Genomic DNA, 12,270 nt, shown 5'->3' on the forward strand with positions numbered 1-12,270 from the left:
TTTCGACTAAACACTCCAGGAAGAGCTCTGCAAATGACCTCACCTTTCATGCCTGCAAATAAACATCTTTGCCTCCAAAACAGGAAAGCAAAACCATGTAATGTTTCCATGTATCATGGAAATAAAATACACTGAGTCAGAGGAGTGTTTAGTGATCAATGGAGTCAGACAGGTGGGATGTGTCTGATTTGTGTGAATTGTGTCCTGGATTTTGGAATCCAGGAAGGGGTTGTTAACAATAAGAAGGAAGACCAATACAATTGGGGAAGTAGAGACGACACTTCCTCTTCTTTCGAAAGAGATTTTCTCTCTGGCCAGCTTCTTATGGTAGTCCTGGGTAGCCTGACTGCCCGAGCTGTGGCTGTTTACGGTGGAACCCTCAAGTGTGGCCTCCAAGTGTTAAGAGCTTTCTGAATTCAAGGGATTAAACAACCTGTGCTTGGATTTACTCTCTTTATTGCATGTAAGTAAAACCACTCCTTGGCTGATGTGTGAGGTCATTGCTTGGCATCTCAAGATGGTAAAGCAACGAATACCCTGGCACTCTCTTGAGAATTGTGGGCTGTGAGCAAGGTGTGACTCTGGGGCTGCCACGTTTGCTCAGCTCTTCATAAACTTGCTGTGTGAAGTCCCGTGCTAAAGGCACTCTTGAATTCTGTTAGAGCTTTGAAGAAGAGAGCTGCATGCACACGCTGCTTTCCTCTGGCTCTTCAATGGATGTTGTGTTGGTAGCTGCTTGTTCCGCAGACCACGGGTTGGATTTAGAAAAAGCCCAATTCAGCATTTGTGTGTGTCCTGGGGAGTTCATCTGGGGAAACACCCTGTGGCCAGCCTCTTTTGAGAAAGCGTGTTCTTTATGGAGAATCCCCCTTTGTACACAGGCAGCTGAAGGGGATTTTACTTTCAGATGAAAGTCACAGGCTTGACAGAATATCTCTGTATGAAAATGAGAACTTAGGTGATGTTGGTTCAGAGGTCTTTACTTGGGGCATCTGGAACATTTGATTTCCTTCTCTTGTATGTGTGATGGAAATTGAATTGTAAGAGACAAGGTTATAACCCACGAAGGCATCTTTGACAACCGTGGTGGAATTTATTAGTCTGTAGGGTCCTGGGTGTTCTTAGGACTGTCCTGAGCATTGGAGAGTCATATGTAGAGTCTAATTCCTCCACAGCTATTTAAAATTTTACATAGAAAATAGAAATAGAAAGAACTCAGGTTTCTTTCCACTCACATCATGCAAGTGAGAAGAAAAAGGACTTCAGTTTGTGTATTTGTTGGTGTACTTATTCTCCATTTTTAAAATTTCCCTCCTTTCCTTTCTACTTATCTATCAAGTGTCTTTTCTGTAGAGGGTCCATGTGTGAACTCTTGTGGGCAAGCTGTGTTAAGCAAATACACATCATCTGAGTATGGAAATAGGAAGTTCTTTCGTGCGGTAGCGTGCTGTGGCAATATGAGATAAAAAATTACTTCATGGCTATTGCCTGATACTTTCCTTTTTACTCGTGTATCCTTCTTAAACAGCTCACTTCTGCTTTTTCATCCAGCATGGGGGCCAGGCAGTGTGAGCTGAGAACCCAAACATAGGTTGATAATTTGTCACAGGTTTAGTAGGGTAAATGGTGAAGGAAACTTTTAAAAGTCAGCTTTTCGGTATTAAAGGAAATTCTGCAAATGGGGGAATTACTTAGTGCTCAGAACAGTGCCTGCCCCATAATATGTGCTCAGTCAATGTGTGTTGAATGAATGAATGACTGAGATTCGCATAAAACGAATATGGCGGTGCAGCCTTTGCTTTTTCTCTATTACTGAGGCACGTAAGGAGGAGCCGGTTGGAGAAGAAGATCAGATCAAGGCAGGAGAGGAGGAGAGTAGGAAGGTGGGAAGAGAAGAAAGGGTGTGTAGAAAGGTGATAAGAAGCCCTAAGGGCGGCCATATGGCGGTGGAAGTGGCGACGGAGGTGGTGGTGATGTAGAGTTGGAGCTGGTGGCATAGGTGGTGGTAGAGCTGGTGGTGGAAGTGGTGGTGACGAAGGTGGTGGTGATGTGGAGTCAGGGCTTGTGGTGGAGGTGGTGGTGGTAGTGGTGGTGGTGGTGGTGGCGGATCTGGCGTTGGAAGAGGTGGTGGTGGAGCTGGTGGTGGAAGTGGTGGTGACGAAGGTGGTGCTGATGTGGAGTCAGAGCTTGCGGTGGAGGTGGTGGTGGAGGCGATGGTGGTGGTGGTGGCGGATCTGGCGTTGGAAGAGGTGGTGGTAGAGCTGGTGGTAGAAGTGGTGGTGACGAAGGTGGTGGTGATGTGGAGTCAGAGCTTGCGGTGGAGGTGGTGGTGGAGGCGATGGTGGTGGTGGTGGCGGATCTGGCGTTGGAAGAGGTGGTGGTAGAGCTGGTGGTGGAAGTGGTGGTGACGAAGGTGGTGCTGATGTGGAGTCAGAGCTTGCGGTGGAGGTGGTGGTGGAGGCGATGGTGGTGGTGGTGGCGGATCTGGCGTTGGAAGAGGTGGTGGTAGAGCTGGTGGTGGAAGTGGTGGTGACGAAGGTGGTGCTGATGTGGAGTCAGAGCTTGCGGTGGAGGTGGTGGTGGAGGCGATGGTGGTGGTGGTGGCGGATCTGGCGTTGGAAGAGGTGGTGGTAGAGCTGGTGGTGGAAGTGGTGGTGACGAAGGTGGTGCTGATGTGGAGTCAGAGCTTGCGGTGGAGGTGGTGGTGGAGGCGATGGTGGTGGTGGTGGCGGATCTGGCGTTGGAAGAGGTGGTGGTAGAGCTGGTGGTGGAAGTGGTGGTGACGAAGGTGGTGCTGATGTGGAGTCAGAGCTTGTGGTGGAGGTGGTGGTGGTAGTGGTGGTGGTGGTGGTGGTGGCGGATCTGGCGTTGGAAGAGGTGGTGGTAGAGCTGGTGGTGGAAGTGGTGGTGACGAAGGTGGTGCTGATGTGGAGTCAGAGCTTGTGGTGGAGGTGGTGGTGGTAGTGGTGGTGGTGGTGGTGGTGGCGGATCTGGCGTTGGAAGAGGTGGTGGTAGAGCTGGTGGTGGAAGTGGTGGTGACGAAGGTGGTGCTGATGTGGAGTCAGAGCTTGTGGTGGAGGTGGTGGTGGTAGTGGTGGTGGTGGTGGTGGTGGCGGATCTGGCGTTGGAAGAGGTGGTGGTAGAGCTGGTGGTGGAAGTGGTGGTGACGAAGGTGGTGCTGATGTGGAGTCAGAGCTTGTGGTGGAGGTGGTGGTGGAGGCGATGGTGGTGGTGGTGGCGGATCTGGCGTTGGAAGAGGTGGTGGTAGAGCTGGTGGTAGAAGTGGTGGTGACGAAGGTGGTGCTGATGTGGAGTCAGAGCTTGTGGTGGAGGTGGTGGTGGAGGCGATGGTGGTGGTGGTGGCGGATCTGGCGTTGGAAGAGGTGGTGGTAGAGCTGGTGGTGGAAGTGGTGGTGACGAAGGTGGTGGTGATGTGGAGTCAGGGCTTGTGGTGGAGGTGGTGGTGGAGGCGATGGTGGTGGTGGTGGCGGATCTGGCGTTGGAAGAGGTGGTGGTAGAGCTGGTGGTGGAAGTGGTGGTGACGAAGGTGGTGGTGATGTGGAGTCAGGGCTTGTGGTGGAGGTGGTGGTGGAGGCGATGGTGGTGGTGGTGGCGGATCTGGCGTTGGAAGAGGTGGTGGTAGAGCTGGTGGTGGAAGTGGTGGTGACGAAGGTGGTGGTGATGTGGAGTCAGGGCTTGCGGTGGAGGTGGTGGTGGAGGTGGTGGTGGAGGAGACGTTGGCGATAGCGGAGGTGGTGGTGGCAGAAGTGACGGTGAAGTGATGATGGGGGGCCGTGCGACACAGTGAGAAACAGTTTTGGGATTAGACCTGTAAAGTGATGATTACAACAGCCTGACTTTTTGTGCTGTATAAGGATCGGAGATGCGATTGCCCAGTGCCTGCCACTTCAGCACTCATCCCCACGTGGCAGTTATCAGTACATTCAGTTTACAAATCATGCAGCCACACCTAAATATTTAATCACCAATTTATCTTCCTTGTTATATTTTTTGGTGTTTTCTAACTTTCGTAAAATGAGCAAGATCCTTTTATAGCATCATTTATTAAAAATAAATGTTTTAACAGTTATCAGGATGGTTAAGCACAGAGTAGTATATCTATATAAAGGAATACCTTCAATAAAATGATGTTTATGGGAGTACTGTTATGTATTAAGGCTAACTTTAAAAAAAAATGGAAACATAACTCTCAGCTAAATAAAAACACTGCAGAGAAGCAAGATTGAGGTAAATATGTTAAAATATGATTAAGTAGCTTTAGAGCTGATAGTTATATTTATCTTCATATTTAAAAAATTTTTTTCCAAATATTTCATTGGTGGAGCATATCTAAACTACCTTAATAATTGGAAAACAAAATAAATGTTGAATGAAAATAAATCAACAAAAAACTTAACTCTCTTTTAATCTTCCACTAAAAATAAAACACAGGTGCTTCTTTAGCTACAAAAATTGTGGTTTATTACAATTGATGAGATGACATGATTTGTGTTATTTAATCTTTGTAGGGGGAGCCCCTTTGGGATTAAGATAGCTGCAGAATTATGCGACAGTTCTAGGGTGAGAACAGCTAAAAAGTTCCCCTCTGGGATTGACTGGTCTACTTAGTTCCTAGAATCACCTGCAAATGCGCTCTTTTCTCTAGATGATTTACAACTACCTTTTAAAACCTCTATTAGACGACTTTCTAGCAAGTTCAACAGTCAGTTAAATAGTTAATAGTTCTAAATTAAATTTATATTTGCCATCCTAAGAGTAATTCGTCTTTAAGGGAATGTTGATTTTAGAAAAACGTTGGAGTCAAGAAATATTTCCCATTAGGGTTGTGGCTGTCTCATCTCATAGTGTTGACCTGTCACTGTGGAGAAGACTTTTATCAGAGACTTAACCAAAATCAAATATCGTGGCTTCTAGGTATTGGAAGGAATTTCCTATCTTTGTCTTAGAAATGAAAGTGAAAAATCATTGCCAGAAAAAGGGCCAAAAGATGAACAAATGTGAGCAAAAGATGGGTCTCCTAAGACATGGATATTGAAAGAGACATAGTTGAAAGGTGGAAAGTTAGCCAGTTTAAACTCATCCCAAGATTACTAGAGTGTAGATGAGCTCTGAAAAAAACAATCTGAGTAAAAGAGGACTAGATCATCAGTGAAAACTGAAATTTAGATTGGAGACGAATGAATGGATCACACAGACAATGAACTTTATGCCCAGGTGTAAAAAACCAGATAACCCAGTGTGGAATATGAATTGAACTAGAAGGGGCAGCAGGGTTGACTTTGGAACAGATGGTCCATAGAATTTACTGAATATTTCGTGTGTGGAGCAGTGACTTCGAAAGAATGATGTTACTGAATACTGGCTCGGTTCAGGGCATTGTAATCAGCATTTTTATTTTTGCATGAACACATCTTGAGCCAATTACCTGTCAAAACCATCCTGGGAATTAGTCCTGCTGTGATTTCCGCAAAGCTGAAGCCTAGAGAGGTAAAATACCCTAAAAACCACTCCCCTTAGTGTGGGCAGAGACAGGACACAAACCCAGAGCTTTGTGTGTCTCTGAGCTCGTGGCCTAACTCCCATCGTACATGACCCGTGTTAAAGATGGTCTCACATTAGACAGTCACCTGAGGCTAAGAATTGGGAGACCCAGGGAAAGTGTGTGGACAGATTCACGTTCAGCTTTGAAAGTGCCTTAAGTGGCATTCCTTTCTACTTCTTTATTGAAGTGGTAGTAGGAAGGAATGTTCCCTTTTTTTTTTTCTTTTTTCAGGGAACTACCTGTGTCTGACATAATAGCACATTCGTGGTTGTCACTGTAACTTCTTCTTAGGAAGCTCTAAGGTGTTATGTGGGGAGTGCTTCCCAACCAGCAGGAACCAAAGGGGTCTGGAGAGCCAGGGCGGTTCATGGCTTTCAGGACCATCCCAGGATAGTCTGCAGCCTTGGCCAAGATACATAACATTCTCCCATCACAAGGGTCCCTCATGTTGCCCTTTTATAACAACAGCCTCTTTGAGTTGCAAACATCAACCTCTATCTTGAGTGTTGGTGCACCCATAGTTCTGATGCTACATACAGGCTCGATGTCATAGTGGGAACAGCACATCTGAGGTTAGGAGGCCCGAGGGCTCTGCCTGTGGCCTGTAAAGATGTGTGCTACAAAGCAAGGCATGGACTGTCTTCCCACTTGCATTCTCTCAGCCGTAAAAGCTGAGATAAAAATACCTACCCAGTCTGTTTTGTTGTGTGGGCCCAATGCTCTTAAGTGGACATGCTTCAAAGAAAGTAAAAACATTATAAACCCATGGGGCCTTCTGTCTTAAGTTGGATTTTATTTTCTCACTATGGAGAGACTCCGTTGGGGTATAAGATTTCTTGGCAGAAGAGGATTAGATGAACAGCAGTAACGGGTGTTATGGTTGAAACTGTGCTTCCCCCCCAAGAAAAGAGATGCTGAAGTTCTCACCCCCAGGATTTCAGAAGGGGATTGTGTTTGCAAAGGAAGTAGTTGCGGATGTCATTAGTTAAATTAGGAAGGTCATAATGGAGGGAGCCTTGATCCAAGAAGACTGCTGTCCTTATAAGAAGAAAGTCCTGGAAAGACTGAGACACACAGGTCGATGGCCATGGGATGGAGAGATCAAGTTTGGGGTGATGCAGCTACAAGCCAGGGGACACAAAGGAACTGCCAGGCCGACCAGAAGCCAAAGAAAATGCAAGGAAGGATTCAACCTACCAGGTTTCAGAAGGAGAAAGACCCTGACAACACCTTGATTTCAGACTTCTGGTCTCCAGAGCTATGGAAGAGTGACTTTCTGTTGTTTTGAGCCCCTCAGCTTGTGGTCTTTTGTTTCTGCAGCCCTAGGAAAGGAACACAGGGACTAAAGAATAAAAGTCATTTTAAATGCTGGTAATAAACTCATCTATGTTGTTGGCAAGCGCTTCTAGGGACCAAAGCCAATATGACTCATTTCTCTGACTTTAACCTGTGGCATTGGGCCTCAAACAGTAGATTCACTTCATCATTGGGTGGGAACGAATAAAGATGCTGAACAATGAGATGCATTTACAAAATGAAAATTGGCTATTGTGAAGGCTGTGAAAGGGCATCCTTTCATAAGTTGAGTCTTGCTAGGGATTCCAGATTGTTATACGCATGTGGTCATTTACTCGATGTGGAACAGTAGTGTCTGGAAAGATTTTTACTTCCTCAAGTTGCATAGTGAAAGAAAAGTTCAAGTACTCTGAATTGGAAACATGATGCAATGTGATGGCCCTTTGGTTTGAATATAAATCCTAAGCCTCCAATTTAAGCATATGGTGAGGGCAACTCCCCAGTCGATAGGATATTGGATCATTTTAGTGGTTTCCTCCATAACCTTGGATACCGTTGATGTGTAAAGTTGGTTTGGTACCTGGGTTTTGTTTTGTTTTTCCTCTTCTTTTTTTAGAGCTGCACTGGCGGCATATGGAGGTTCTCAGGCTAGGGGTAGAATCAGAGCTACAGCTGCCGGCCTATGCCACAGCCACAGCAACGCCAGATCTGAGCCATGTCTGCGACCTACACCACAGCTCAACGCAACATCGAATCCTTAACCCACTGAGTGAGGCCAGACATTGAACCTGCATCCTCATGGATCCTAGTCAGGCTCGTTAACTGCTGAACCACGATGGGAACTCCTAGTTTGGCACCTGTATAGTTATTTTCATGACAAAATAAATAGCTGGAATTTCAAGCAGGTTCTTGGGTTTCTCTGCAACATAAGAATCTCTTCCATTCTCTTTTCAGTTGAGTTGAAATTACCCTAATTCCTATTCCCACAATTATCCCTAGCAGAACAACATTCTTTCAGCAGGAAGACATTTTAGTAAGAGGCTAATTTATTCATTCTACTCACAACTAAACGTATTTTTTTTTGCCTCCCTCCTTAATTGATTTATATTCAATTTCCTTTAGACTTGTTATTAATTGTATACAATTTCTTGCTCACTGGAAAGGTGTGATTGGATAGATTCTTTCTCATCAAATGGGGCAGAATTTCTTTTTTTTTTTTTCCCTGACTTTCATGAAGGAAAATGCTTTCTTAGGAGGCTTATGCACTAATCTGTAGCATCAAAGAGGACTAGAACATTCAGCTGTTCATAGACAAATGTGTTTATTGATACCAAATGTTGGTGTAAAAATGGAAAATACAGACCTCTCCTACAGAAGAAAGGCAATGGAGCTGATCCAAAATTCTTCCCAGGCGTCTCGGTCTAACATTACCCTCTCCTGCAGAAAGAGTTTGGTGTAAGGTGTCCTGACGCACACGGGAGACGCGCAGCTGCTCTTCTCCTAAGTCACATTTTCAGGAGGAATCCTTTACGACTTTTCAAAAAACTGAGAAAATGGCCACGAACATGAAAACCATAATTTTTAGGCTGCTCGTTTACGATGCTTCTGTTTGGGTAGCTCAGAGTACGATGTAAGAGGGGGGATGTGTGCATATGTAATCTCATTAATTTCTCAGCGTGTTTGGAGATCCTGCTAGTTTAGCAAACTAGTGGTTGCCAGACGGACGTTTTAGTCACTCACTCGAAGCGCAGGTCAATTATAACAACTTTGTTTTTCCTACGTGTTAAAAAGCTGAAGCGCGTTATGCTGAAACCTTATTTTCTTGTTCCTTGTTGTACCACAAATTCCAACTTCTGTATGAGGCTGACAAAACGGGAAGAGTTGTTCTCACATGTGAGTGTGAATGTTAATCATATAATACAATGAATACCCATTTTTGAATATTAGACATTCCCCAAATGCCTATTGGATACCTCATGTTCTCCAAGCGTCTTATTGCAAGAGAATGGACAGATCACTTTTTTTTTAAATTGTAATCAATTGTTATTTCCCCAGTACATTTTTTTCCTACTGTACAGCATGGTGACCCAGTTACACATACATGTATACATTCTTTTTTCTCCCATTATCATGCTCCATCATAAGTGACCAGACATCCTTCCCAGTGCTACACAGCAGGATCTCATTGCTAATCCACTCCAAAGGCAAGAGTCTGCATCTATTAACCCCAAGCTCCCCATCCACCCCACTCCCTCCCCCTCCCCCTTGGCAACACATATGTCCATTCTCCAAGTCCATGATTTTCTTTTCTGTGGAAAAGTTCATTTTCTACCATGAGATACCACCTCACACCGGTCAGAATGGCCATCATTCATAAGTCTACAAATAACAAATGCTGGAGAGGGTGTGGAAAAATGGGAACCCTCCTGCACTGTTGGTGGGAATGGAAGCTGGTACAACCACTGTGGAGAACAGTATGGAGGTACCTTAGAAAACTCAATATAGAACTACCATATGACCCAGCAATCCCACTCTTGGGCATATATCCGGACAAAACTTGCCTTGAAAAGACACATGCACCCGCATGTTCATTGCAGCTCTATTCACAATAGCCAAGACATAGAAACAACCCAAATATCCATCGGCAGATGATTGGATCAGGAAGATGTGGTATATATACACAATGGAATACTACTCAGCCGTAAAAAGAAGAAAATAATGCCATTTGCAGCAACATGGATGGAACTAGAGATTCCTATACTGAGTGAAATAAGTCAGAAAGAGAAAGACAAATACCATATGAAGATCACTTTTTACCTTCCCTTATAATCGTATGAATTATCATCTTTACTTGGTTAGATTCAGATCCAACATTCTGTCAAAGAGAATGATCTGAACTTGAACTCTCTTGATGAAATATGGCCAAGGTTTTCCAGCTAGAGGGTTTGACCAGGAACACAAGCTACCAAGTTCTAGGATTTGACTCTGGAACACAAGCTACCAAGTTTTCATGCACTTGAATTTTCAACTTGACTAATCAACTGGAATCATTGTACGTAGGTAACAGGAACTTGTCCAGCAAGGTTTGAGGTAGGCACTAGAGCATGATTTAGTTTTGTTTTGTGAACACTTGCCAACATTCCAAAGTGATGTACAAATCAGCTGCCTTGAGAGGAACGCCAGACCCCCAGCTACCCTGAGCAGAGGAGGCAGCACGAGAAGTGAGACCCCAGGCCATTCATCAAAGCAGAGTAAGTGGGGAGTTCCTATTGTGGCTCAGTGGGTCATGAACCTGACTAGTATGCATGTGCATGAGGATGTGGGTTTGATCCCTGGCCTCACTCAGTTGGTTAAGGATCCAGCATTGCTCTGAGCTGTGGTGTAGGTCACAGATGCAGCTCAGATCCTGCGTTGCTGTGGCTGTGGCTTAGGCCAGCAGCTGCAGCTCTGTTTTAGCCCCTAGCCTGGGAACTTCCATATGCCGCAGGTGTGACCCTAAAAAAAGCAAAAAAGCAAAAAAAAAAAAAAAAAAAGAGTCAGAGTAAGTGAGCAAAGCCAGTCTGGCTTGGCTATTTCTTCTGCGGTGACTGCAGTTTGGTGTTCTTGGAGACTGCCGAGTCCTAGACTCAGAGCATCTGATCATTTCCACTTTGCATGAATTTCCTACTCCTGTGTGTTTTGCTAATTTGGGTGCAAATTAGCAAGAGCCTCCTCTCAATCCTGAAATGAGTGCAGACACTGAGAACTACTGCCTGCTCCCCCTCATGTTTCTAACCATGGACGTGGGCCTTTGGCCAATGGATGGAGGCCCTTGGCCAGCGAGGTATCCTCTTCATTGCTTGAAGCTTTCTGGGCAGTGAGCGCCACTGCGGTGAGTCCTTCGGTGAAGGCAGAAAACAGGGTTCGTGAAGTCTCCTTGTTACTCGTTGTAGTTTTTCAAACAGGCTGCCTGCGTTTCCATGTCCCCAGTGGGTGTGTGTCACGTGTGGTCAGCACTACTGTTATCACTGAGCGTTGACAGGTACTGTCTGCTGTGTAATGTCTAACCCTCTGTCTGCCCAGGAAGGTGTTAAAGGCTGTAGATTCATAGTCTGAGTTTCTTAACCAAATAACTCCAGGAAGTGCTGTTATGAACGAGTTCCCCTTTACCTGATGAAGAAACAGGCTCAGAGAGTTTAAGAAGCAGACTCAAGGTTACACAGTAAGTGGTAGAGGCAGGATCCCAACCCCAACGATTTGATCCTGGAGTCAGAACTTGACCCAGGGTGTGTTGGAGCTGAGAATCCAGTAATGGCCACCTGGAGGGCAGAACAAATGCCACGTGATTTCTTATTTTTGGATAAGGCTGCTTTGTGCCCAAAGGGCTGAGAGTGTGTGTCCTCTAACCCTAATTAGGCCAGAGGAAGCTGGTTTGAGTGAAGAATATGATGTTGGGAGTGCTTGTCACAGGTGTGCGTGAGCACCGAGGAAAATCCCATTCCTAAAGACATTTCCAGATCCCAGCTGAGGAGGCTTGCAGCAAAGAGATACGACATTTGTTTCTAAGAGTTCAGATTGGAAAGGGGAAGAAAATGGGCATTAAAAGTTAGGAAGGCAAGGTTTTGAGAGGATGTGTTTGACTTGTCTTTATTCATGCTTTCTAGTTAAGACCAGAAAAAGTTCTTGAGATAAAGAAAAGATTAGTAAATCTCGAATTAGATAAAGGGAGAAAAAAAAAAAAAGAATCTCTTCAGTCAGATACTTTGCATTCAGCCTTATACTAAATTGATGTTACCAATGATCCTACTATTTACTGCTTGAGTTTTTGAAAATACAGAATTTCCTCTGTATCAGGGATTGTGGAAAATATCAACAAAATATTTTAATTTTTCTAAAGATTTTTATTTGTGCCATTATAGTTGGTTTGCAGTGTTTTGTCCATTTTCTGCTGTACAGCAAAGTGACCAAGTCACACATATGTATGTACATTCTTCTTCTCACATCTCCCTCCATCATGTGGGTCGAAAGTTGAGAGATGAGCACAGAGTCAGGGGGTAAAATTCAAACAGAGCTTTTCTTCCTGGAGCCAAGACAAGATGGTGCTCCTGGTGCTGCACGTTAGGCAGCTGTTCATAGGGAAGAAGGTCGGACCACAAGCCCCACGCTTTGGTCTACCTGTTGCTATGTAGGTGCACTTCGCTTTGTTCCTTTTTTACATTTCAGTTGCTCCATTTGTGAGGTGGGTAGAATCACATCTTTAAGTGCCTCCAAGAGTTGTTGGGGTCTCCTATGAGATGATGTGTGTAATTATGCTTTGTAAACTGAAATATATGCTGTGTCTCTTGTGATGATGATTTACCAGAAATACAGGCAGAAGGAAAGCACAAAACCAGAGCACAGGACAATAAGCCACTGTGAGTGTTTTAAAGACA

General features: G+C 44.8%; 1 long non-coding RNA gene across 1 annotated transcript in view; it reads left to right on the forward strand.

The window, feature by feature from the left end:
• LOC110259934 overlaps positions 266 to 12,270 on the forward strand; it is a 59,188-nt gene continuing 47,183 nt past the window's right edge. Inside the window, exon 1 of the long non-coding RNA XR_002342424.1 lies at positions 266 to 463. This is a non-coding gene — a long non-coding RNA (uncharacterized LOC110259934). The remainder of the gene's footprint in view (positions 464 to 12,270) is intronic.

Source organism: Sus scrofa, chromosome 1 (assembly GCF_000003025.6).
Source record: "Sus scrofa isolate TJ Tabasco breed Duroc chromosome 1, Sscrofa11.1, whole genome shotgun sequence".
Lineage (NCBI taxonomy): Eukaryota > Metazoa > Chordata > Mammalia > Artiodactyla > Suidae > Sus > Sus scrofa.